The 27,092-nt window shown below is 36.5% G+C and overlaps 1 long non-coding RNA gene across 5 annotated transcripts in view; it reads left to right on the forward strand.

Moving 5' to 3' along the window:
* The window catches only part of LOC141423235 (uncharacterized), a 103,398-nt gene that overhangs the window by 35,779 nt on the left and 40,527 nt on the right, over positions 1-27,092 (forward strand). For 4 of the 5 annotated variants that reach the window (XR_012447925.1, XR_012447926.1, XR_012447928.1 and 1 more), the window contains one exon: positions 7,589-7,641. The exons of the other annotated variant lie outside the window; for it this stretch is intronic. This is a non-coding gene — a long non-coding RNA (uncharacterized lncRNA). The remainder of the gene's footprint in view (positions 1-7,588; positions 7,642-27,092) is intronic. 5 annotated transcript variants of the gene reach the window in all.

Here is a 27,092-nt window from a genome sequence, read left to right on the forward strand (position 1 = left end):
AATACCACATTTTCTTGATCCATTCATCAATAGTGGGACATCTTCATTATTTCCATAACTTGGCTATTGTGACTAGCACTGCAATAAACATGGGTGTGCAGGTGCCTCTGGAGTAACCTGAGTTGCATTCCTTTGGGTATATCCCCAGGAGTGGTATTGCTGGATCATATGGCAGATTTATGTTTAGTTTTTTAAGAAGCCTCCATATTGTTTTCCAAAGTGGTTGTACAGCTTACATTTCTACCAGCAGTGCATGAGAGTTCCTTTTTCCCTGCATTTAGTGTTGGTGGTGTTTTTGATGACAGCTATTCTAACAGGTAGAATCTTAGTGTGGTTTTGATTTGCATTTCCTTTATGGCCAGAGTTGGAAAACCAACTTAAGGGAGGGAGGAATTTTTTTTTTTTTTTTTTGCGGTACTGGGTTTTGAACTGAAGGCCTTGAGCTTGCTAGGGAGGTTCTCTACAACTTGAACCACTCCACCAGTCCTTGCTTACCTGTTTCTTCTGCAGATTCACGCAGGCAGCATTGTAGCCAGCTGGTGGGGAGCAAATGGTGCTATTGTTTTCATTCTGGAGAATGTTGCAGGGTTGGATTCTGATTGATGCTTTGTCTTCTGCTTGTTGGGAGAAGAAAAAAAAGGAAAAAAAAAAAAGGGAGAGAGAGAGAGAGACGCAGCCTGGACTTTTGTTCCAGAGCAGGAGGCTGAACAAGCCTTGCTGGCTGTCCTGGGCAGGATTTTCGAGGTTGTTAGGTGCAATTAAAGGCTGATTTAAGGGTCAATCTTTGAGTTTTATCTGAACCTAATGTGGTGGTGATTATTATTTTGGCTAGGAGCAATCAGAATTACTCAAGTGTGGCTCCAGTGTCTCAAGGAGCTTAGGAGATCTGGTTCCCTTAGTCGCCATTTTGGATCCCCCCTCAAGCGTTAGCTTTAAGAGGATGAAATTCTCTGCTCACGTCTTTCTGGGTCGTTGTTGATGAGAAGAATCTACATTCGTCTTTGCTGCATCCACATACTCGACAAGAGCAGTCTTGTTTATGGAAGTCACTTTACAGTGTTAGTTTTGCAATAAGAGATGCAATCTCAAACTTGGATATCCTTTTGAGATGAAGGGAACAGTTACAATGAAAAATGGAGGAAGATTGATTTGTGGTGTTGGAATGGAACCCAGGGCCTTGTACATGATAGACAAGTACTCCACCACTTGGCTACACCCTAGTTCCAAGAGTATTCATTTTAAAGTTGATTTTACTCTTATTTCAATTTATTCCATGTTTTTGAGTATATACAATGTTTCAGACTATTCTAAGGATACTAAACTTTGTAGCTGATTTCAGGGAATTTATCCTCTTAAAGTGAGGAACTAGGCAGAAAAGAGAGTTCTTAGATAATCAAATAATTTAGAGAACAAGAAAAACTATAAATAATAAAATACCCAACTAATTTGTGAGGTTGTTCAGCTTAGTCTTCAAATGCATAAGCTTTTAAATCAGATCAGGACTGATACTGGTTCTACCATTGCTAGCTCTGAGACTCTGGAGAAGCTACTTATCCTTGCTCTTGTTCACTTATTTGTAAAATGGTAATTATAATCTTGTAATCCAAGGGATCAGGTATGTCTTCCAAAAAAAAAAACAGTTTTGCTAGAGAGGAGGTAAGGACATTCCTGAAGTTTGTTAATTTTTCAAAACCAAATTTCCATTTTATAACCTATGCAAACATTTTTCTTCCTTTTAGAATATGAACTCCAATCTGTTGGGGGAGATCCTGTCTTATATAATGCCTACAGTATAAGGCTATTGTGAGGATTAAATAGTCTTTCATGCACATCATACTTTCAACATGGAGTACCAGATCAATGAATGTGAACCCTTAATGATTAAAAGTGAGAATGGAAGGGCACGGCTCAAGTGGTAGAGTATCTGCCTAGCAAGCATGAGGTACTAAATTCAAACCTCAGAACCACCAAAAGAAAAAAGAACAAACAAATAAAATCCCAAAACAAACAAGAAGTGAGAATGGAAATGGATTGGAAAATAGCTCCAGCAAAATATCTGTTGCTGATCCACGTAAAATATACTGCATTTATTACTTGTAGGCTAACTAAACTAACATGTAATTGGTAACTTTTGATTAGAAACACTGAGAGAAGTACTTGTGTAGGCAAATTGTATTGAAGTAAATATCTTGAATCTTCTTCTCAAAAGAACACAGAGAATGAAAATCCAGAAAGTTGCTTCATTTCTGACAACCAAGAAGACTGTTCATCTAAATTATAACCATGAAATCCAAGGGATCATATATGTGCACTTTTAGATAATAACAATTTTGATTCTGGATAAGTAGACAAATACCATAGAGAATACTAAGGAAATTCTTGAATTTTGATAAAACCTACATGAACTTTTTTTTTCCTTTTAGAATATAACTCCAATAGGTTGGAGATCTTCTTTATCTCTGTTTTATATTAGCTATTTTTCTTATGTTTTATTGAGAATGTGACCAGTCTTTGCGAGTCCAAGTGAACTCTTAATGCCTCTTGGAGTTTCCTCTTGACCTTTTTCTACCCCAGAAGACAGTAACTGGATCTCTTTCTTGCCAACGATACTGCTCTTAATTCTGTAATTGCTCACCTCCTCTCACTTTTGCTCCATTCTTTCTGCCCTATCTTTCTGCCATTTTCAATCTTTCTTCCTCTACCCAAAAATATGGTCAGGGTCCTCTCTATCCTAAAATAACCCTTTGCTGACCTTGCCACTGTAGCAGGCTACCACCTATCTCTCTTCCGTTCACTACCACACTTCTAAAAGAGTACAAATTCTGCTTTCACTTCCTGCTCACACATGCACTTTTAAGCCCTTGTAATATGGCTTCTATCATTATCCTTCTATTAAAATCTGAAAAGTCACCAGGAATTCTATATCCAGCAAATCTAGTGGCCTTTTCTCAGTTCTTATTCTTCTTGTTCTCTGTGAAGGAAGTTTACTTCTTGGAGCTTTGTCTTCCTTTGGCCTATGTGATAACCATAGACTGCAGGTTCTTTCATCTTTCTGAAGACTTCTCTTTCATCTCCTTCACCAGCTTCTTCATCTTTCTGTTCCATGATGAAAATATTCTCTTTTCTAAGGAGCTAAAAATATACGATGGAGAAATAGCAGCCTCTTCAACAAAAACTGCTGGGAAAACTGGTTAGCAGTCTGCAAAAAACTGAAACTAGATCCATGTATATCACCCTATACCAAGATTAACTCAAAATGGATCAAGGATCTTAATATTAGACCCCAAACTCTTAAGTTGATACAAGAAAGAGTAGGAAATACTCTGGAGTTAGTAGGTATAGGTAAGAACTTTCTCAATGAAACCCCAGCAGCACAGCAACTAAGAGATAGCATAGATAAATGGGACCTCATAAAACTAAAAAGCTTCTGTTCATCAAAAGAAATGGTCTCTAAACTGAAGAGAACACCCACAGAGTGGGAGAAAATATTTGCCAATTATACATCAGACAAAGGACTGATAACCAGAATATACAGGGAACTTAAAAAACTAAATTCTCCCAAAACTAATGAACCAATAAAGAAATGGGCAGGTGAACTAAACAGAACTTTCTCAAAAGAAGAAATTCAAATGGCCAGAAAACACATGAAAAAATGCTCACCATCTCTAGCAATAAAGGAAATGCAAATTAAAACCACACTAAGATTCCACCTCACCCCTGTTAGAATAGCCATCATCAGCAACACCACCAACAACAGGTGTTGGCGAGGATGCGGGGAAAAAGGAACCCTCTTACACTGTTGGTGGGAATGTAGACTAGTACAACCACTCTGGAAAAAAATTTGGAGGCTACTTAAAAAGCTGGACATCGATCTACCATTTGATCCAGCAATACCACTCTTGGGGATATACCCAAAAGACTGTTACTCCAGAGGCACCTGCACATCCATGTTTATTGCGGCACTATTCACAATAGCCAAGTTATGGAAACAGCCAAGATGCCCCAGCACTGACGAATGGATTAAGAAAATGTGGTATCTATACACAATGGAATTTTATGCAGCCATGAAGAAGAACGAAATGTTATCATTCGCTGGTAAATGGATGGAATTGGAGAACATCATTCTGAGTGAGGTTAGCCTGGCTCAAAAGACCAAAAATCGTATGTTCTCCCTCATATGTGGACATTAGATCAAGGGCAAACACAACAAGGGGATTGGACTATGAGCACATGATAAAAGCGAGAGCACACAAGGGAGGGATGAGGATAGGTAAGACACCTAAAAAACTAGCTAGCATTTGTTGCCCTTAATGCAGAGAAACTAAAGCAGATACCTTAAAGCAACTGAGGCCAATAGGAAAAGGGGACCAGGAACTAGAGAAAAGGTTAGATTAAAAAGAATTAACCTAGAAGGTAACACCCACGCACAGGAAATCAATGTGAGTCAATGCCCTGTATAGCTATCCTTATCTCAACCAGCAAAACCCCTTGTTCCTTCCTATTATTGCTTATACTCTCTCTACAACAAAATTAGAGATAAGGGCAAAATAGTTTCTGCTGGGTATTGAGGGGGGGAGCGGGAGGGGGTGGAGTGGGTGGTAAGGGAGGGGGTGGGGGCAGGGGGGAGAAATAAACCAAGCCTTGTATGCACATATGAATAATAAAAGAAAAATGAAAAAAAAAAAAAAAAAAAAGAAAATATTCTCTTTTCTGTATTCTTTGCCTTGGATAACTTCCTATCCATTCATTGCTTTACATGTGAATTCCTTCAGTCACTTCTTACTTTATCTCAAATTCTTATAAATCTCTTTCTGATTCATAAATGTAACAATTTCCAACTATTGTTAAGGCTTTCTTGCTTAGAATACCAGCCATGTTTTCAAACTCAGCATATCTAAACATGAAGCTCATCAACTTATGTCCACTAACTCCAAGTGTTATCTGATTGCTTCTGTTTTGTTTTTTATTAATGACACTGCTATTAATGAGTCATCTTTAAAAACTCCTAAGCAATTTTTCTTAATAAATTATACATAATAAATTTTTGTGTAAGAAGATTCTACAGGCTTTGTGGCCCACAGGGTGAGGAGGGTGTCTATTTTGGATGCAAGAAATCTGAATTCAGATCATGGTTTTGCTACTTACTGCCATCTTGGACTTGAGCAAGTTACTTAAGCTCGTAAAATCTTGGTATCCTTATATATAAAATAAAGAAAATAAGGTCTCCTACATGGCCAGTTGGGAAGATTGTGCATTTTATATATTGTTTTCAGTAACAGGTACTCCCAGTTTTTCCTCTGACCGTGGTTATGTCTTCATACCTATCTTTTTTATCCATTAAATGGAGTTATGTATACCAAGGGGCTTCAGTCAGCTCCTGAGATGTAGTTGTCCATTACATATTGTGTTTCTCTTCCTTTCATCTATTGTTTCCTCCTCAGTTCAGGCCTGCATTGCTTCTTGTCTGGACAATTGTTGTGACTGCTAACATGCTGGATTATTCACTCTCCTCAGGCATGCTTTAACTCCTCTGCCCAGAAACCTTCACTGCTTCATTATTTCCAAGAAAATGAAGTAGGAAGACATATGGTCTGAGTTATGTTTAGAGATGTGTGCATCATAATTTCCTTATGCATGACTTAGATTTTGGTTCAGTTGTACCATTCATGTTCTTTCAACATGTCCTTACTTTTCTGTTGTATTACCATTTTCCTAGATCTGGAATGATAGCTAAACAGTTTCCATTTTTGACATCAATTTCTACCATGATGCTTTCCCTGATCATTCAACACTTGGAACTTCTCGCTCCTTTGACTCCACAAAGATATTGTACTTTTAATCCTCACCTGCTCAAAAAACCCATGTAAAAGTTTACTTATCTATCTATTCATTTATTTATTTATCTATTTATTTATTGGCAGCCCTGGCTTTGGACTCAGGACCTGATGGTTAGTGGTCAGGTACTCTACCTCTTGAGCCATTCCTCCTATCCTTTTTTGCTTTTAGTTGTTTTTGGAATAGGGTCTTGCATCTTGTCCTGGGGCTGGCTTGGGCAGAAATCCTTCTATTTATGCCTCCCATGTATCTGGGATGATGGTGTGCACACCCAGCTTATTGGTCAAAATGGAGTCTTGCTAACTTTTTGCCTAGGTTTGCCTTAAAATACAAACTTCCCAATCTCCACCTCCCAATTAGCTGGGATTACAGGAGTGAACCATTGTGCTTGACCTAAAAATCCATTTTTGGGTGATTCATGTACTTGTTCACATTCACTCACTTGTCCCTCTAAGAGACTGTAAGCTTTTGAAGACAATATAAGATTAATGTATCTATTAAAATTTTTTTTGGTGGCGCTGGGTATTGAACTCAGGGCCTCATGAATGCTAGGAAGAGCTGTAACTCTCAGATGCATCCGCAGTTCTGTATCTGTTTTTTTTGCAGTGCTGGGGTTTGAACTCAGGGCCTACAACTTGAACCACTCCACTAGCCCTTTTTTTGTGATTTTTTTTTTTTGAGATAGGGTCTTTTAAACTATTTGTCTGGCTGCCTTTGAACTGTGATTCTCCTGATCTCTGCCTCCTGAGTAGCCAGGATTATAAGTGTGAGCCACCAGTACCCAGTATCTATTTTTTTGAGGTAGCCAGTCTACTAGGCCCCTAATAATTTTTGGCTTAACTAAAATAATAAGAATGATATGCAGACCCATTCTTTAAAACCTCACAGACAATAGGCCACTGTTTATGAGAGGAGAAGGGAGAAAACAAGAGGGATAATAATAAGAGGAAATCAAGACTGAAGGGCAGTTTGTTTGGGGTCTGAGGTCCTATTTGGATTAGCTAAGATAAGTAGGAAATATGAAGAAGCATATATTCCAAGAGAAGTAGCAATAACTGGGATTATGTTGATGGGGTAAGGGGAGTTTGAAAATAGTCTCTATCCCAATTCTTGGCATAGGGTAATAATTGGTATCTATAACAGAAGATAAGGTGGTTAACTGTCCTGTGTTTGAAAATAGAGTAAACACTTTGGAAAGAATCAGGTGCAGTAGTGAGAAGAAATGACAATATATTGAAAAGAGTAGCTCTAAGTCCCCACAGGGGCACCAATCTCAGCTTGTGTCAGGCAGACTGATGGGATTCTGGAATCCCTGTTGCCACTGTGTAAAAGCAGAAGAATAGATAAAGCAATCAAGTACATGGTGGAGTTTAAGGTTTGGGGACTACAAGTGTTAAGTTCATAATGGTGTTCAATGAAAGCTTGTTAAGTGGTGGACCAGAAATTTGTGACAAAACTCTTGAAGTTAAACTCTTCCAAGGTGGGATACAAGAGAAAGATAAACACTTTAGAAAATGGCTAGGTTTGCCAGGTCACTTAGTGTTATTGGGACAGTTAAGCTTGCCTAGACTAGAATTTAATCATGGTCATATCTTAACCTTCCAGAGCCATTTATTTCATAGCCTTAAATCATAATGAGAACTTGAATGCAATCTAATAAGGTCTTTGAGTAGTCAAATTAAGCATGATTTAAAAAAGTTCTTCAAGATGAAAAATAGCAGTTTAACCCTGATCTGCCCTTTCTTTTACTTAGCACATCATGTAACTATGCAGTGGAAAGACTGATTCACTATGAATTCTTCTAAAGTGAGTAATATTCAAAACTTATTTTAAAGCATACTAGAGTGTTGACTGCTCTATTGAATACACTTCGAAAATCAGGAGGCAAACTCTGAGATGCTGTGATTTTAGTGAGTTTTGTGTAAGTTTCTTGACATTCAGGCTTTGTGATAGTTTGGGTTATGATTGTCACCTCTTCTACAGCTTTGCATGTCTTAGATGTGAACACATGCCAATGACTCAGGGAAATTTTAATCATTATTTTATCATCAAACACACATTATAAATGTAGCAAGCAAAGACCAAAGAAATGACCAAATTACTATTGATGTTTTAATTCAAGTATTAGATTAAAAAAATCTAGTTAACTTCATTTATGAAACAGTTGTTTATGCTTTTAAAGCTATAAAAATGAATTATTTGAAATGATTATTTGTAAGATTTCCTTCCTCTGATTCACTCTAATTTCCATTGGTATATAGGCTTCCTTTTCTAAAGGGGTTCTGAAAATTCCATTTGAAGAAAACTTCAAGAAATTTCTATTTTGTTTTTCAATTGTGCTTTTCATTGGATTCTGATGCTCTTAAAATTTGCACTTTTTTTTCAATAATTTTGCTAATATCATGGTCTTACACAATTATTACTTCAGGATTTCTTAAATGAGAGTCACAAAATTTTATTAAATCTCCAAAATACTAAGGAAAGCCTTTCCAGTCAGCATATGAGAAGAGCCTGTGGTTGCCTTCTGTTGATTTACTGCTTGTTTGGTAGGGTACTATAATCATGCTCTCTGCTGCCAGACTGACATGGGAAAACTTAGGAACCACTCTATAACTGTCACAGCTGTGGACAATTTCAGACTTTTCTGAATTTCCCTCATTATCTTCTGCATTTTCACTCGTTTCAAGCTTACTCATCAAACTTCCTGTTTTTAACCTCTAATCCATGCTCCTAGTTGAAAGTATAATTTGAAACTGTTCACTTGAAAAAGTTAAGTGTGCTATAACTTTACAACCCAAAATTTCCTCAGATTTTGAGCTGTGTCTTCAGAGAATTTAGTGTGTTTAGAGAAGGAACTAAGCATACGGATGCATTTGTGAAGAAGTGTTTGATCTCACAAGTTTCAGTGGTAATTTGAGCTATGGGAATTGTGTGTGTGTGTGTGTATGTTTATGTACAAAACCAATTCTTTAAAAAGTCTTATTTTTTAAATTGATTGGTAAAAATCACACTGTTAATGAGACAGACTCATTAAAAAATGTCAGCTGTGGAGACTTTGTGGACTTGCCCAGAGATTATATTGATTAAGATTATTCTTCTACCAGTAGTGACATTTCTATAAGCTGTTCTCATCTTAGATATGTTTTTAACTTTTTCTATAGGAATCATGTTTTATGTATATTATGTCAACTTTGGAACAGAGGTAATAATTTGATTCACTTGTATCAATCAGATATTCTTTTCTGTAATTAGGAAGTTGGTATGAAAATCTTCTCGCTCAGTTATGTTTGCGGTATTGGAATTCTGAGATATTCCCAACCTCTCTTTAGTTGAATATTGTTATAGTTTGAATATGAAGTGTCTCCAAGAAGGGCTCATGTGTTGAAGGCTTGGTTCCAACTGGTGGTGCTATCAAGGAGTGACTGGATAATGAGGATGCTGAATGGGCTAGTAGAAGATGAGGCCTAATAGGAGGAAGTAAATCACTGGGGGTATGCCTTTGAAGGTTATATTTTGTCTCTGGCCCCATCTTCTCTCTCTCTCTCTATTTCCTGCTGCCATGAAATGAGAAGCTCTGCTCCATCCCGCCCTCTGCCTTGTCTTATACCCAAAGCAATGGAGCCAGCTGACTGTGGACTGAAACCTTTGAAATTATAAGCCAGATAAATCATTCCTTCTTTTTTTCTCAGACATTTTGTCACAACCATGAAAAGTGACCAACATAGATGTAATGCTAATTTGCAGTTATTTTGAAAAAGTACTGGCTGGTATACCTACTGAGATTCTCTGAGAATGGAAAACAATCTGTTCTTTTGCAAATTGAACAAAGGACACTATGTCTTTTTGAGTTCTTATACTTACTTTTATATTTTTCTGATTATTTTCTCAAGCTCTTAGCTATAATTTCTTGTTACTATTTTCCTGCCTATCTAAAAGGCAAATGAATAGTCGTAAGTTTGCTCAGTTCTGTTGCTTCTGGGTTCACACTCTATACTGGCCCTTATGAACTTTTTAGCTGAAAGTGTATATATCATAATGACACCTGGCCATTTGGAAAATAGTGATTTCCCAACATATGTTGGCAGGAGTGTAGCCTTTCCAGTTTAGCCAAGATAATGTTGGAATCTTCTGTGTTAGTCAGCTTTTCGTCACTGACAAAAATAACTGTGAGAAAAACAACTTGTAAGAAGAAAAGATTTATTTTAGATCATAGTTTCAGAGGTTTCAGTTCATGGTTACTTGACTTTATTGTTTCTGGGCCTAGAGAGTATGGCATGTGACAGTCTGGAAAGAAAGAATGAGAGAAAGAGAAAGAGAGAGAGAGGAAGGGGCCAAGGACTAGATTTGATCTGAAGGGCACACCCTCAATGACCTATTTTCTCCAACTAGGCCCCACCTCTGAAAGTTTCCACCACATCCCAATAGCCCATTAACTTATGAATGTATCAGTGAATTAACCCATTGTTGAAGTCAGAGCCCTCATGATTCAGTTACCTTCTAAGTCTCTGAACACTGCTGCACTGGGGACCAAGCCTTCAACACATGAGTTTGGGGGACGTTTCAGATCCAGATGATAACATCTTCCCAAGGTAACTTTGACAAAAACTAAGGGTAGAGTATGGGAGTGAAAAGATTGTAAGGTTAGAGACCCTAGAACTCAATGAAGTCACAAAGGGCAGGGTTCAATTCTGGATCTTATGTCCAGTTAAGATCTAGTTTGGTGAGGACAGTCTTGGGAAAAGCAGCTTCTGGTCTGTGGACTAGCTTTAATCCTATCTGCATTATGTATATATTTGAATGAATGCAAAATTTAAAATGAACACCCAAATCACAAGCTACAGAAGGACAAAGATAAATGGGATTTCATCAAAATTGGGTCTTATGCTTCTAGTGACAACATCAAGAAAGTAAAAGGACAACCAATAGAATGGGAGAAAATGTTTGCAAATTTTATCTCTGGTAAGGAATTTATCTTCAGGACATATAGATAACTTTCAGAACTACTAATAAAAAAAGACAATCCAACTATAAATGGAGAAAGGAATTGAATAGGCATTTCTTCAAAGAAGACATATAGAAGATTATTAAATGATATGAGAAGATGCTCAGCAACATTAGTCATTAGGGAAATGCAAATCAAAACCAAATGAGATAATACTCTTTTGCACTAAGATGGCTAAAATACAAAGAAAAAGGGGCACCAGACAATAAGTATGCATGCGCACTCTCATATATGTATATTTGCTGAGTTACTGCTTCTTTTTCATACTGCATAATTGAGGCACATGGAGCGTATTTGGGTTTCATTGCCATAGTACTTTTAAGTTTATTATGGGCTGTATTTTTGCCTAATTTGATACTTTCATCTGTATACTGTTGGCAAAGTAGTTCATTGTTTTCTTTTTTTGAATATAAAGAAACTCTGGCTCAGAGATAAGTGGCTTGGCTAAAACAGCCTATATAATGATTAAATTAGGATTATACTTCAAGTTTTCTCTACAAGATAGCATGCTACTTCTTAAAAGATGCTGCAATGTTTACATTGCTTAAAAATAGTACATTCATCTATATCACGCTATTTTAAACTTCATAGTCACCCTATGAGGTCAGGTAATGAGTAGGCAAGGTAATGTTATATCTGTTTTATAGGCAAGGAAGATGACATTCAGAATGATAAAAATCTTTATTTCTAGCTCTGTCACTTTCTTTCCTGGGACAAATTATATAACTTCTGATTATAAGCTCTTTTATGTACAAATTGAAGGCTCCTTCTAGATGATCTTGAAGGTCACTTCTGTGATTTTATCCCTTAGTATGTCCCTCAACTAGCACTATATATATTAGGATGTTTGTCAGCCATGGTGAATATTTCTTTTGGCTCATCTATGCTTGTTTACTGAATAATTTCTACAGCCTTAATACACATCTTTGAAAAAGCTGGTCAAGATCAAGGGAATAGGCTTTTGCTGCAGAACAGGGTTCAAGAAACTGAACAATATGAGAGTTGAACTTGCAAAGTTTGGGCTCTAATCTAATTGAAATACTTGACCCTTAGAAAGGAATAATTTAATTAAATTGGATCATAAACTCCTAAACCATCAGAATTAACCTTTTATGGTAAGGACTATGCCTAGTATTTTTATAGCAAAAAATTTCTGCTGTGCCAGTACATGGCAACCTGGTTATAGAAAAAAATATCCTTAATTTTTACCTCAGCAGGAGGACTACATCAGAAGATACCCCCTTTTATTTATCATGTACTTTCTGTACTATATATCATTTGTTTTTATTTATTTACAATCATAATACAATAATTATGGATGCTTAAAAGCAGTTTTCCTGTCTTTATATTTTCTTGGTAGTTACAAATGAAGCAATGAGCTAGATATTTTCAAATTGCTTCTAGCTCAAGAATTCTGTGACCTTTCCTTCATTGAAAATGCAAAGGTAAATTTCACCTTCTTTCCAGGATATTGGTTAAGGAGAATTGGTGGGCGTGAATGTTGCCTAACAGTTTTTGAGCTATCTGCATAATCTTTTGATAACAAGTTTCAGATTCTGTCAGTATTTCCTGTACCAACCAAGAACTGGTGATCTTATGGAATGGGAAAATTACCCTATTCCTTTTTAGCAGTTAAAATGGTTTAAAAATATGTTTCTTTCTCTCTCTCTCTCTCTCATTGAAATGGTATAAATGTACTTAAAATACTTCCTGCTCATTGACCATGTGGGAAATTATCATGCTTCCATTTTCTTAAGAACTGAAAAAAGTTTCCTCAAAGAAAAAGGCTCTTAGTAATTAGCTGAGTTAAATACAGAAAGTCAAAGTGTACAGGAAAATTTCAGTCTTTCTGTACAACTCCCTAGAGGTATTCTCATGAAAAGAAAAGAAAAGAAAAGAAAACAAAACAAAAAAAGCAACCAAACCACCACCACCACCACCACCACCACCACCACCACCACCACCACCACAACAAAACCCAGCAAAACAAAACGAAAAACCCAGGTGAGTCAGCTTCTGGACAACTTAACTTCAGTTTAATTTCTGGCATCTTCTCTTTGATAAGTATATAAAGGCCACCAACATTCAAGAGTGGTGATCCTCCCACCTAATGATAGTTTGAGATAAAGCTCATGTAAAGAGATAAAAGTGTGAAGTTTTCTCTGAAAAGTATGAAGAACTGATCACATGTATACTACTAATACAGCCTTCCAGGACAGTAAACTAACTTCAGTCCTTACAGAGCAATGGCTGTTTCTGATATATGTCTACAGATGAGAAGCACATTATTTAATAAGATAGTTAAAATTATTTTATCAAACCATATTATGAATTATTTATTTCAATTAATCAGACCTCATTTTATTTCATAAAATGTATGAATAAGAAAAAATTAAAATCTCATACTAAAAAAGTAAACTTAAATACGCAAAGGGGTATACTGTTTAAAAAATCTTTTAATAGGATTGTGTTACAAAGGTTGAAAACATAATGCAAGAATATGCTAACCTGGAACAATTAAGGCTGACCATTATTTCACAGTATCATGGGGCCTCAGGAAATTTTATAACCTGAGTTTCCAAAAGATAGTTTTCTTGGATCTCTTCCATAGAACATATTTCATTGAAGATAGTTCTAAACTATCACACTCGAATATAGGTCTTTATATTAATAATGTCTTCAATATACTATTATTACTATTTGGATTTAGTGATTACTTGAATATATGAATATATAAGACATTCTGATAAGCACATTCTACTGATTATCCTGTGTAGTGGCACCACAATCTTAATTGCAGATGATAAAACTGAGGCTCAGAAAAGTTAGCCAACTTGTCTAACTCTTGGAAAGAGTGCACACAGTATGGTACTAGGGTTTGAACTCATAGCTTTGGGCTTCCTAGGCAGGAACTCTACAAGTTGAGCCACATCTTCAGCCCATTTTAGCTCTGGTTATTTTGGAGATTGGGTCCTGCTTTTTGCCAAGTTAAGCTTGGACAGTGATTCTTCTATTTTATGCTTCTTGCTTTAGCTGGGATGACAGGCATACAATACCACACACAGCTTTTTTTTTTTTTTTCTGCTGAAATGGGATTTTGCAAAAAATTCCTTCTTTTAATCCAGATTGGCCTAGAACTGCAATGTCTCCTATCTCAGCCTCTGATGTAGCTAGGGATGACAGGGGCTTACCACCGCACTCAGCAATTAGTTGAGATGGGATTCAGAAACTTTGCCTTGGCTGCTTTGAACTGCGAACTTCTTGATCTCAGCCGCCCAAGTTGCAAGGATCACAGGTGTAAGCCACTGGCCTGTCTATATGACACTTTTAAATTTGTACTGGGAGGATTTGGCTTGTTTGAATACATTCACTTAATTGCCATGTATATGGGCCATTTACTCCATAGCCCAGTTTACGTAGGAGATACAGTGGTGTGCCACCTAGAGTGCCCATTTCAAGACTGAAGCACTTATGTGAGCCTTAGCTGTAGACAGTTTTCATTGAAGCCCCTTCTGAGAACTGTCCTCAGCTTAAGAGAGCTTTTCTGTTCAAGCCTATGCTTCCTATTTGGAAGCACCGTGCATCCAAGATAGATGCAAATGTCCTGGGCTCATTTGCCTCAGTTTAGAAGAAATCTGAAGTCTACTTTAGTCCTATGACATCAGCTGAGACCGCTGTTTTTTTGATATCACAGTTCAATCTCTTTTTCCCCATCCTTTATTCTTTTTAAAAATTTGTTAATTGTTTACTTATCAGTAGAAACTATTCCTTAGTCCACATATTTATGTCTCATGGCTCAGGAACACAGATAAGTTACAAACTCTTATGTAACTCAATCCAAAGAAATTCCTTACTTTCCAAAATCACTTTGCACTCCAAGGTACCAGTCTTCTTCATCTCCTTAAAATATTTTATGAGATCATAATTTCTGTAGAAATCTGTGTATCTTCTTTCTTGGTTCAGCCACAGAAAACTTATAGAAAGCTGCATCCCCCAGAGACACAATGAATGCCCCAGAATATGAATCCATAAATGCTTGTCCAGAAGGTCCTGCATCTGAGGTGTCATCACCGACACCAATGTCCTTCCTGGCTGCTGGAGAAATGCTCCCAAGGTCAATTCCAGATAAAATTCTGATGCAAATCTCCACAGGCCCTTTCCAAGGGAATGTGACTTAAAATAGTAAGGTAAGAGTTTTAAATGCAAAATAATTTCTTTTTGCCACTCATCCAGCATCTCGCTCTCTTTTTGACAATTGCATATTCTGGGAAATCAACCTTCTTGAAAGTTAGCCTAATTACAATAGAAGTGGGAAGGCAAGTGCACTAAAAAATAAAGTACAAAGGATTCTTGCCAATCCTTTGTAGCATTGGAATGGTTAGACCTTTCCACACGTTGGTATGTGACAGGAGAACTGAAGCCATTTATTCAATCAATATTTTAGGTGCCTACTGTATATGTCATTATGAAAAACAGAAAAAAATCCAAACAAGACATGATTACTACTCCCAAGGAAAATAAATATAACTATAAAATAAAGCAAGAAAAGGGAAACATTAGTGGTTCTAATAAAATATTATGAGTTCTGATTAGAAAGAAATTAATTTATTTTAGCTGGGGTAATCAGAGCAGGTACCTGGAAATTGTGATGTTTAATGGGCTTTGGAAGAAGGCTCAGTATATTTAAAGACACAACCTTGGTTAACTCAGGATTTTAAACCAGTTAACTGATCAACAACAACAACCCAAACCACTCCTGACTATCTGATATGTTTGTTAAATTGTGTTGGCTTAATCTTGAGTCAGTTGGAAGTTATCTGATTCTGTCAACGAATTAGGGTCAGTTAACATTTATGTGGGTACACACTCTCATCTTGTTCCTCTCATAAACCACAAGATCAAGCGACCTTTTTAGTAGCTTACATTTTCAGTTTGCCAAGAGTATTTTCACTGGTTCCTTGTAACTCTGTATGAGAGAAATCACGAGAAAACTTAACAAAGACTTAAGTGTATCCACTTATGTTAATGAGTCATCCATTCCTAGCTCCAGATTCCCCACTTCTTTTTGTTTTGTTGGCTCTAATTGCAGCTGCTCTCTTAATCAAAGTGATTTTGTCTGAGTTGCACTGAATGTAACTCTACCCTGGTGAGGATAGAAAATGTCATGGTAAATGGAAATGTCAATTGAAGTGAGAAGCCAAAGAGATGAATATAGATATCTTACTTCCTTTAAATTTATATCTGAACTTATTTCAAGATCTTCAATAGTCTATCTAATTTGGAAACAGAGCTGAATTAATGTTGTATTAAGAGATGTTGACCCATTTCAGAACAGGAAAATAGTAATTAAATAGTAATCTTGGGAGAATTTTTTCAAAGTGTCATTTTTTTGGCTTCTTACATATGTTTTAGAATTTATTTATACTGAAAGTAGCCTGACCAACCTAATCAGATTTGTGGATTTATAAATTATATTGTCTTGTGACTATAAACAGAAATCCCTAGAATCTATCAGTGAATTCATTCAGAGTTTGTGATTTGCCATCTAAAGGAACACATCAAGAATAAGCAACTTGTTAAAAAACTTGAAGATAGATGAATGGAGGTACCAACATTAATTATTAATTATTCATAATTAAGAACCATAGCAAAAGGTGCATTTATAATTAAGAACCATAGCAAAAGGTGTATAGCTGCATATGGAGGTGAGTGATTGAGAGAGAACACTAGGATTCAACAGCAGAGAAATGGAAACCTTGTAAAAATCCAGAGCCCCAAGGCAGACTTGTATCAAGAGAAACCCAACATCCATCATGTGCTACCTGGGCTCCACAGCTAGGGGAGGAGGAGTCTCCCCTCTATAGGGGTAAAGATGAAAGACAGAGTCCCAGAAAACACTATTAGCACAGATACTTATAATTCCACCTATCAGAAAGTTTCTTACCTCTTGTAGTCTTATAGACTACAAGATAAGAGGCTTGAAATCTGCAATGTAGCCTGGTTTTGGAAGGGGAATTCACTTTATTTCCCAACAAACCCTCAGTGTGCTGCAGCCCTGAGTCATCTTGAGAAGGTACCTATTGTCTGAATTTGGACTGCTTTAGGGGTCAGAAACCCCTGCATATTCTCATCTCTGGGATCCTTAGATACCAACTGCACTGGTTTAGCAGGTGGCCTCCTCATGAGACAGACTTGGTTTAGAGGAGTGACTCTGATACAAACTCATGAAGAGTGCTACATAGTGGGAAATCAGTGTTGAGCTGTAGAGGGGAGAAGCAGATTCTTTTCATAACACTCACAAAGCAGGGGTACAGCTAGTTGCATGTGGTTTCATGTGAATGCCAGGACTGAGGGCGGTTGCCTGAACAATTCCTGCCACCTTTCTACTGGAGCCACTCAAGGAACATGCTAATAAGGCAGAGAAAGAACTCTGAGTTTCCCCTGCACTCCTGCTCACAAAGGCATGCTGGGGCAGTTTTGAGGAACCCTACCATGGCTGTACACCACCCCAAAGCACAGCCCAAGAAGGTCTGAAGAGAAAATGCTGGAAATTGCTGTGTTCTGCTGTCCCTGTGAGCACTCCAGAGAAATTTTACCTACCTGTGCCTCAAACCACTCCCACTCCAAATGAAAGAAACTGAGATCAGGGTGGTGTTGGAAATACCCCAGCCCTCAGGGCACATAGCCTGAAGATCTGGAGAGAAACTTTGCCCAGCATCAGTCACATTCCACTTACACTCTGCCTTGCAAGTACCTCAGCTGAGAGACATTTTGTCGGTTTCAGCTGTGACCCACTCCTACTTGATCCCACATGGGCACTACAGCTGGAAGATTGGGGGCAGAGTAACCCCCAGCTATTACCCTGTTCTTTGGTGTACACAGCCAGGGAGGGTCTGAGATCCTGCATCTGGGAAAGCATGCACACAGTAGCAGCAGAGAATAACAAAACTTTTTCTGCCTCCACACATATGTGAGTTCCCTGCATCAATCATCCCTGTACTTTGCGAGGTCACATATTGTTGACAAGACTGTTGTGAGTGCTACAAAGAAGGTGCTGTGACTACTGCCCCTGCCTCTCACCCTTGCCAGACCACACATTGCATGATGTTGACACAAAAGCAAGCAGATAGGCCAATGGAACAGAATAGAGAAACCGTAAGTAAACCCATGCATCTATAGCCAACTAATTCTTGACAAAGATGCCAAAAACATATACTGGAGAAAGGATAGTCTCTTCAACAAATGGTGCTGGGAAATTGGATATCCACATGCAGAACATTGACTCATCTCTCATTTAGTACCAAAATCAATTCAAAATGTTTATTGCGGCACTGTTTACAATAGCCAAGTTATGGAAACAGCCAAGATGCCCCACTACTGATGAATGGCTCAAGAAAATGTGGTATCTATACACAATGGAATTTTATGCAGTCATGAAGAAGAACGAAATGTTATCATTCGCTGGTAAATGGATGGAATTGGAGAACATTATTTTGAGTGAGGTTAGCCTGGCCCAAAAGACCAAAAATCATATGTTCTCCCTCATATGCGGACATTAGATCAAGGGCAAACACAACAAGGGGATTGGACTTTGATCACATGATGAAAGTGAGAGCACACAAGGGAGATATGAGGATAGGTAAGACATCTAAAAGACTAGATAGCATTTGTTGCCCTCAACGCAGAGAAACTAAAGCAGATACCTTAAAAGCAACTGAGGCCAATAGGAGAAGGGGACCAGGAACCAGAGAAAAGGTTAGATCAAGAAGAATTAACCTAGAAGGTAACACACATGCACAGGAAATCAATGTGAGTCAACTCCCTGTATAGCATCCTTATCTCAACTAGCAAAAACCCTTGTTCCTTCCTATTATTGCTTATACTCTCTCTTCAACAAAATTAGAGATAAGGGCAAAATAGTTTCTGCTGGGTATTGAGGGGGTGGGGCAGAGAGGGAGGGGATGGGGCGGGTGGTAAGGGAGGGGATGGGGAGAGGGAGGAGAAATGACCCAAACATTGTACACACATATGAATAAAAAGAAAATTCAAAATGTATCAAAGACCTTAATATAAGACCTGAAACTCTGAAAGTAATAGAGGCAAACAATTAAGATTTTGGAACAGACAATGATTTTCTGGTTAGAACTCCATAAACACAGTAAGCAAAAACAAAAATTGCCAAGTGGGATTACATGAAACTAAAAAGCTGCTATACAGCAACTGAAACAATCATAAGAGTGAAAAGATAATCTACAGTGGGAGAGAGTATTTGCAAGTTATTCATCCGATAGATGGATAAGATCCACAATGTATGAAGAACTCAACTTAACAAAACATAATCTAATTAAACAATGAACAAAGATCTGAATAGACTTTCCTCAAAAGAAGAAATACAAATATTCAATAAATACATGAAATATGCTCAATATCTTTAGCCACAAGGGAAATGCAAATCAAACAAGGATGTGCCACCTCACTCCAATTAGAATGATGATCATAAAAAATGACATGCAAGTGGGAACGTGGAGAAATAGGAAGCTCATACACTGTTGGTGGGAATGTAAATTAGTGCAGCCACTATGGAAAACAGCATAGAGTGTTCTTAAAAAAGAAAACTAGAGATAAAACTACCAAATGATCCACCTATCCCATTCCTGTGTGTACCTCCAGATGAAGTCATCATGCAGAAGAGATACAAATATCCATGTTTATTGGATATCATTCATAATAGCTAAGAGCTAAGATATGGAATCAGCCTGGGTGCCTCAACAGATGAATGAATAAAGGAAGTATGGTATATATACAAATGGAGTTGTTTAACCACAAGAAAGAATGAAATCTTTTTTTTTTTTGTGGGACTGGTATTAGGGTTTCATGCTTGCAAAGCAGGTGCTCTACTGCTCGAGCCACCTCCAGTCTGAAATGTGCTTTGCAGAAAAATTGAAGTGTGTGTGGAGATATCATATTAAGAAAAATAAGTCAGACCAGAAAGGCAAGTATTGATGTCCTCTCTCATATACAGTGCCTAAAAGAAAAACGACTAAAGTCGAAGAGGAACAGATTAGAGGCTTGAGAGGGTGCTAAAGGGAAGGGGGGAAAGGGTAGAAGGTTGCTGGACACCATCAGTGCACAATATATGTATGTATGGAAATATCACAATGAATCCCATTAATTTTTACAGTTATGTTAACAATTATAATAAAAATCAAGACAAAAGAAAAATGAAGAGTTACCTAGTAGTTATTGTATATCCCTGATAGTGCTTGGCAGTGAAGGAGAGATTATACTCAATACATTTATTCATGAAATATTTGAATGAGTACTTTTATTTAAGTACTATAATCAATACAGGATACCTGACAGATTGAGAATACATTTTATATATTTGTGCGTATATACATGTCTTTATTATATTTATTAATTAGAAATTTATGGTTATATCATGATCATAATTGCAATGATGTTATCTTAAATCTTGAAGTTCATGTTAGAGTATGTTATTACTTACAAAAATTTTGAGTGTAAAAATTCACACATTCTGTCACATCTCACCATAACTGTTGGGTATGAATCTTAAGCAATGTTCTTAGTAAGATTAATGCCTGTAGTGTCAAACAGCAAAATATTTCTAGTTGCACAACCCTGATAAACACTAACTGGAAAAAGCTGCAGATGCAGTTTTATTATTGTTGAGATTAGAAATATACGTGCAGTATGGAATTACCATAACAAAATCTCCTTGTGTTATTAAGGTATACTAATTTAAAAATAAAATAAAAAAAAAGAAATACATGTGCATAAATTTGCCCTCTAGCTCGTTAAGTATTTCATTCTAGTAAAGTTTGTTCTTTAAACCAAGTGAAGGAATCTGTATAAGATCATTGATTTCAAGATCTTTCTTAAATCCTCCTTCTTAGCCACTTAATATAGAGGTTGTATTTTATTAAATTTTTTACAAATGTTTTCTTTCTGAATCAAATGTAAACTTCTTGAAAGAAAGAATAGTAAACTTCTTGAGAGATACTGATGAACTTTTTAAAATCAAGAATAAAATTGTCTTGACCATCTGGAACAAGGCTTTGAATAAAGTTTACGCTCATCAATTGTTGATCCGATTATTCACTGAATTAAATAAATTGAATTAAATAACAATACAATTAAATCCTCCTGAAATATGGATCATGTACTATTTATTATAGGGTCCCATTAAATAAGTTGGATTTTTTGTATTGTATGGTGGACTTTAGCAATCTGTTAAAATTGTGGCTTCCTTCTCCAGGTTATGTTTTTAAAAGAATTAAAAAAAGACACAGAATTAGGTGATTTCAAGTTATAGATGCCTCAAATTCTGCATATGGCTCTCCTAATTTAGGATTCCAGGTTATGAACCCCTGGACTTGAGGCATGGGAGTCTAATAAAATGTATACATCATAATTATAAAAAACTTGCTACTATGCATACAAATCCCAATGAAAATTTCATGTTTTACTTGTGGTAAAAATTGTAGAGTAGAATTATCTTTTCTAAAAGTATCTGTAATATAGGGCTAGTGGAGTGGCTCAAGTGGTAGAGTTCCTGCCTTGCAAGTGTAAGGCTCTGAGTTCAAACCCCAGTACTGCTTAGATAAGTAAATGCGTCAGTGACACTGTTGGTAACATTATGTTGTGAAATGTTTTTTTTGACATAAGTAAATAAAAGTATGACTAAGTAAGGAATGATTTGCGTAGATTCTTGAGGGAAAAGGAAAATTTACTTCCTTGAAGACACATTCTGTCTTTCTATGTATCATATACAAAATAAAGAGGAAACAAAGATTTACTTATAACTATTGAAAAAAAAAGAGCAAACAACTTATCTAACTCATGTGTTACTTTGACTCATTCTTCCATTTCACCTGAAATTTTACTGAGAATACAGTTTTGGAAGCCATGTAGGAATAGGGCACAGGTAGAGGAGCAGAGCACAGGTAAGAGAAGAAAAATCTCTGACTAAAGGTGGAGCTTCCCTTTATTGCTAAGTTCCTGACATGCTTTGATGTTGACTGACATTCCTCATCATTTTATTCCAGACAATAAAACCAGTCAGGCCAGCAGTGCTTTGTCTTAGACATTGCATCCTATTTTGACCAATATGTCATCAGATAATATAGCTTCTCTATTCTTTCCTGAAGCAATATTGCTTTATTATTGAAGCTCAGAAATCAACTAGAAGTAATCTCTTCAAAGAATCAAGGCATTTAAACTGCATGTTTGTTTGCTTTTCTGGTGCTGGGGTTGAACCCAGGTTCTTGCATATTGGTAAGCAAGCACTGTACCACTGAACTACATCTTCAGCCTCCAGACTGTATGTTTTATAAATATCTATTGTAATTTTTTTCATTTTTGAATTTAAGAACTTTTGTCTACTGTTTTGGATTATTGCAATAGTTTTATAATGCTCACATAATCTTATGTTTGGTCACTTCCTTGAAATTGACATGAGTCTATAGTGTTTCATAGCCTCCTTGCTTTTAGGTACAATAAGATGTTTCTGTGTAATTATACACATATTTCCAATCCTTGACCTTTCTGACATATTCCATCTTGCTAAGGATCCCTTGCTTCTTTTTGTGGAAGGAAGTGTTAATTGCTTGTAGGTCCCCAGTGCTTATAAACCATTTCACCAGGCATAGGAAATGAGATATTTCAAATTCAAATAAAAGACTACAGTTCTTTAAAGCATGTGTGTGTGTGTGTGTGTGTGTGTAAGAATGTTTGATTTGGATCCGCCTAACATAATGCCAATATCATCATTCATAAAAGACTAGTACAGGCAGATAGATTTCTTTGCCCTTCAGACAACAGGCCTATAAATATTAATCTTTAAAATATTTTACCATCATTTAAAATGGTTAATCTTTTCTTATTATGCCACCAACTAATGGCAGAACTAAATTCACTGACAAAACTGACAAAAGAGGATTGTTACTTTTTCCCTTTAGACTTAGTTTTTAAAGATGTTACCATATTAAACATGTACAAGGATCAAGTAAAAATATAATATATAATCAAAGATGACTACTTTCCATTGTTGCCCTCATTTACTTATTGCATCTTTATTTTTGGTTTTGGCTCATCCTTCCATCATTTTTTGAAAGTATAGGCATATATAGTATTTCTGTCTTCCTCACACAGAAATTGTCATCATATATGTATTTATTCTGTACCTAATACTCATTTAGCATAACTTGAAGAACACCCCAAAAACTACACAGTTGCACAATACTTCTTGTACATATATCTGATAGCTAATTCAGCCAGTTTTCTATTACTGTACATCTGAGTTGCTGTTGTATTTATAAGTAGTTAAATCTCTTTGTAAATATCAGAACTTTACAATTTCACCAGAGCATCACTAGGATGGAAGCAAAAGTGCTGGGTGATGTGATAGATGCACAAGATCACACATGGACATTGCTTAATTCCCTGCCATATAAGCTGCAGTGTTTTGCATTTTCACTAGCAATGTTAGAGGCTTTGTTTTTTCAGTCTTGTCAGTGGAATATTTTAATATCTTTGGAATTTTGTCCATCTGGTTGGTAGGTCTGTGTAATGTAACTTGAATTTTTCTTATGAGAAAGATGGAATGGCTAAGGTTTAAAATACACTAATTTATCTTTTTCAGTGAAATATTTAATTTATGTCTTTTGCCTATTCTCCATTAGGCTATGTTTCTTTCACAAATCAAGTTTTTAGACTGTACATGTGCTAAAGATATTAATCTGTCATGTAAGTTACAAATATTGCAATTCATCATTTTCTCTTTTCTTGGTTTATGTCATGTAAGTTTTACAAAAATTTGACTACCTCCTTATTTCTACAGGATTTTTGAGTCACAGTTATTGGTGTCACCATTCCAAGGTTACAAAAGAGTTCACCCATGTTTTTTTGTTTCATTTTGTTTTTACATTTAGGTCTTTTGATTTATTAGAAACTTATCCTGCTTCACACTGCCAGGAATGAATTGAATTTTATCTCTTTTTTGAGAAAGACCCAGATTTATTAACACTAACGATCAAAAAATTCTTTAGAAAAATAGTTCCAGTAGAATGGCTCCTGGGGAAATTATTCTGTTTCATCCTGCAGAATCCTGCAGGGCTCCTGCCCTTTTCCAATAAGGAGAATACAAGTGGTCGATAAGTGCTAAGTCCCTCTGAGGGAAGGTTGCTGTAGTTCTTCATCATCATGTCCGTGCACAAATTCCTCTGTTCCAGGTTCATGCACTCCCACTCCCTGGGGGAGAAATCTACAGCCACACTTCTGAACACCATCAACTGATGGTCCATGATTTAAAATTTCAAGAGTTGACCAGTCCTCTTTTGTCTTCCTCTTTTGAAAAAACAGAGTCCTGGAAAGCAGCAACTGACCAGATCCTAATAGACTCTTGAGAGTGTAGAAGTTCGATGGGGACTGTGTGATCCTCTATGGTGCCCAAAGAGCTTCAGGGCTGACCAGTCATCACTCTCCAGCTTAGGAAACTAGGCACAGAGAATAAGGAGGTTGTTAGAGATTCCATATATAGCAGGTGGAAGAGTGAGGATTTGTATCTAGGCAGCTGCTCTAGGACTGTGCTACAGGGCCTCCAGTAAGACGTCATTTTATAGATAATGAAATGGAGATCCAAAGACATAATGCAACTTGCTAAAATCATATGCATAGTAAGTGGTGGAATTGGGATTTGCCCTCAAGTCCCTTGGGATTCTTTCCCATGATTTTGTTTTTATTTCACGCTGAACTGTAGATAAAAGTTAAAGACTTTGGAAACATCGAGTCTAAGAAACAGCTGGAAGACAATTTGGATTTTTTTCATTATGCTAGTCAAATAGGTAAAAACTTTCTTACTTCTAAATACAATACAAATATATGCACAGCACTAGTTTTTCTTGATTGAACTTGCTTTGGGTCTTTGATCTATCTCCCTTTGATCAGTCTTCTTTGTTTCTCTGTTCTTTCAACCTCATCCCCAAAATATGGCACCATGACTACAAAAGTAAATGAACTGGGGTTCTACCTCACTGCTCATCTGTGTAGTATTAGTGGAGCAGTTCTGAACAGAGTCCTTACAAGTCCAATTTTGTGTTATTTCAGGTGACTTCAGGGTGATTCTTGTGGTTGTAGTTGTCATTGGGAATAGGCTTGAATTATAGAGGTCACCTAGAGGGAAAGTGACCTGTTTCTAATCAAAACCACTTCTTATTTTGCCTCCTGATAAATATGAAAATGACATAACATATGAAAATACTCTCAGTAAGTGAACAAAGCAGGATACCCAGTTGTTCTGATTATGGTGATAAGTTCTTTTTGAATTTTATGAATCTTTAAATGTCAAGTGAATTAGAGTATATTAATCATTTATTAATGTTTAAGGTATAATAGTAGATGCTAAGTATTTGTTTCTCTGCTTTACTTCTATTTCTTCCCTGTGCATGTATACAATGACCCGGTCAAGCAAGAAATATACTGGCTGGTCAATTATTTGGCAAACATTTTTAGGTACTTATTGTGTGCCCAGCATTCCTGGGCTTCAACCAGAGTTGTTGCAGAATGACAAGGCCCTTAAGAAATACACTTTAAGGGCTGGGGATGTAGCTCAGTGGTAGAGTACTTATCTACCATGTGCAAGACCTGTGTTCCATCCCAGCACCCCTCAAAAAATACAGTTTAAAAAGTAGCAACTTAAAATTACCATTCTGTACCACGTTAAGTGTACAATTCAGAGGCATTAAATATATTTACAATGTTGTATGATCATCACCACTGTATTCTTCCAGATCTTTTCATCATTCCAAATAGAAACTTTGTAGCCATTAGCCAACACCTCATTCCTTTCCTCCTATGAATTTGTCTATATTCTAGGCAATGTTCTCTGTATTCTCCTGCAAGTGGAATCACAATATTTGTCCCTTTGTGTCTGATTTATTGCTTTCAGCATAATGTTTTCAGATTTCATCTGTGTTATGGCATGTATTATAATTCCTTCCTTTTAAGGTTAATATTCCACTTTGCATATATGCTCCACTTGTTTACCTGATCAGATATCTGTTGATGGACGCTTGGATTATTTCTACCTTTTGGCTATTGTGAACAATGTTGTTATGAATGTGGGTATAGAGCATCTATCTGACTCCCTGCTTTCAATGCTTTCCAAGTACACATCTGGAAGTGGAGTAGCTGGATCATATGGTAATTCTGTTTATAAATTTTTGGGGAAATGAGAAGCTGTTTTCCATACAAGTTGCACCATTTTATGTTCTCCAACAATGCACAAGAGTTCAAATTGTTTCATATCCTGACCGGCACTTCCTTAACAAGTTTTTTTTTTTTTTTTGATAATCCTACTGTGTATGCTGTGGTATGTCATTGTGGTTTTCATTTGCATTTTCTTAATACTAGTGATGTTGACATCTTTCCATGTGCTTATTGATCATTCCTATATCTTCTTGAAGAAATATGTTTTTAGTCATTTACTAGCCCCAACCCTTTTTTGAGGCAGGATCTTTCTACATTGTCCAGGCCAGTCTTGAACTCTAAGAGTTCAAATGATTCTCCCACCTCAGCCTCCAGACTAGCTGGGACAGATTATAACTGTGTGCCACAATGCCTGGCCCTTTTGTCCATTTCTTCAATTGGATTGTTTGTATTTTCATTGTTGAATTGTAGGAGTTCTTTATAAATTTTGGATATTAATCTCTGATCAGATATATGACTTGCAAATATTTTCTCCCATTCCATGAGCTGTCTTTTCGCTCTTTTCATAGTATTCTTTGATGCACCAAAAGTTTTAAATTTTGGTGAAGTCAAATTTATCTTTTCTTGTGTTGCCTGAGCTTTTAGTATCATATCCAAGAAATCATTGCCAAATCCAAAATCCTGAAGAGTTCCCTTTATGAAGAAACATATTCCTTTTGTAAAGAAAAATCTTAAAGGAAACAGAGAACAATTAAGATCAATATACAATAATTTCTAATTGAAGATGGTAGATAATAAATATGTAGTTATTCAGAACAAAAGAAAACAATCAAAGTGCCTTGATAAAAATCTTAACTTCACACCAATTTACTTCTAACAAGAAGAAACAAAGTGCAAGCACAGAGAATTCATGGTTGCCCAACTCAAGAGGAGTTGCGGTCATTAAGCCACATACTTGGCATAAGTGATTGGTAAGTAATCATTTCAAAGAAATAATTTGGATTTATGTAGGACCTTGTATATGTGT

This window comes from Castor canadensis, chromosome 5, assembly GCF_047511655.1.
Source record: "Castor canadensis chromosome 5, mCasCan1.hap1v2, whole genome shotgun sequence".
Classification (NCBI taxonomy): Eukaryota; Metazoa; Chordata; class Mammalia; order Rodentia; family Castoridae; genus Castor; species Castor canadensis.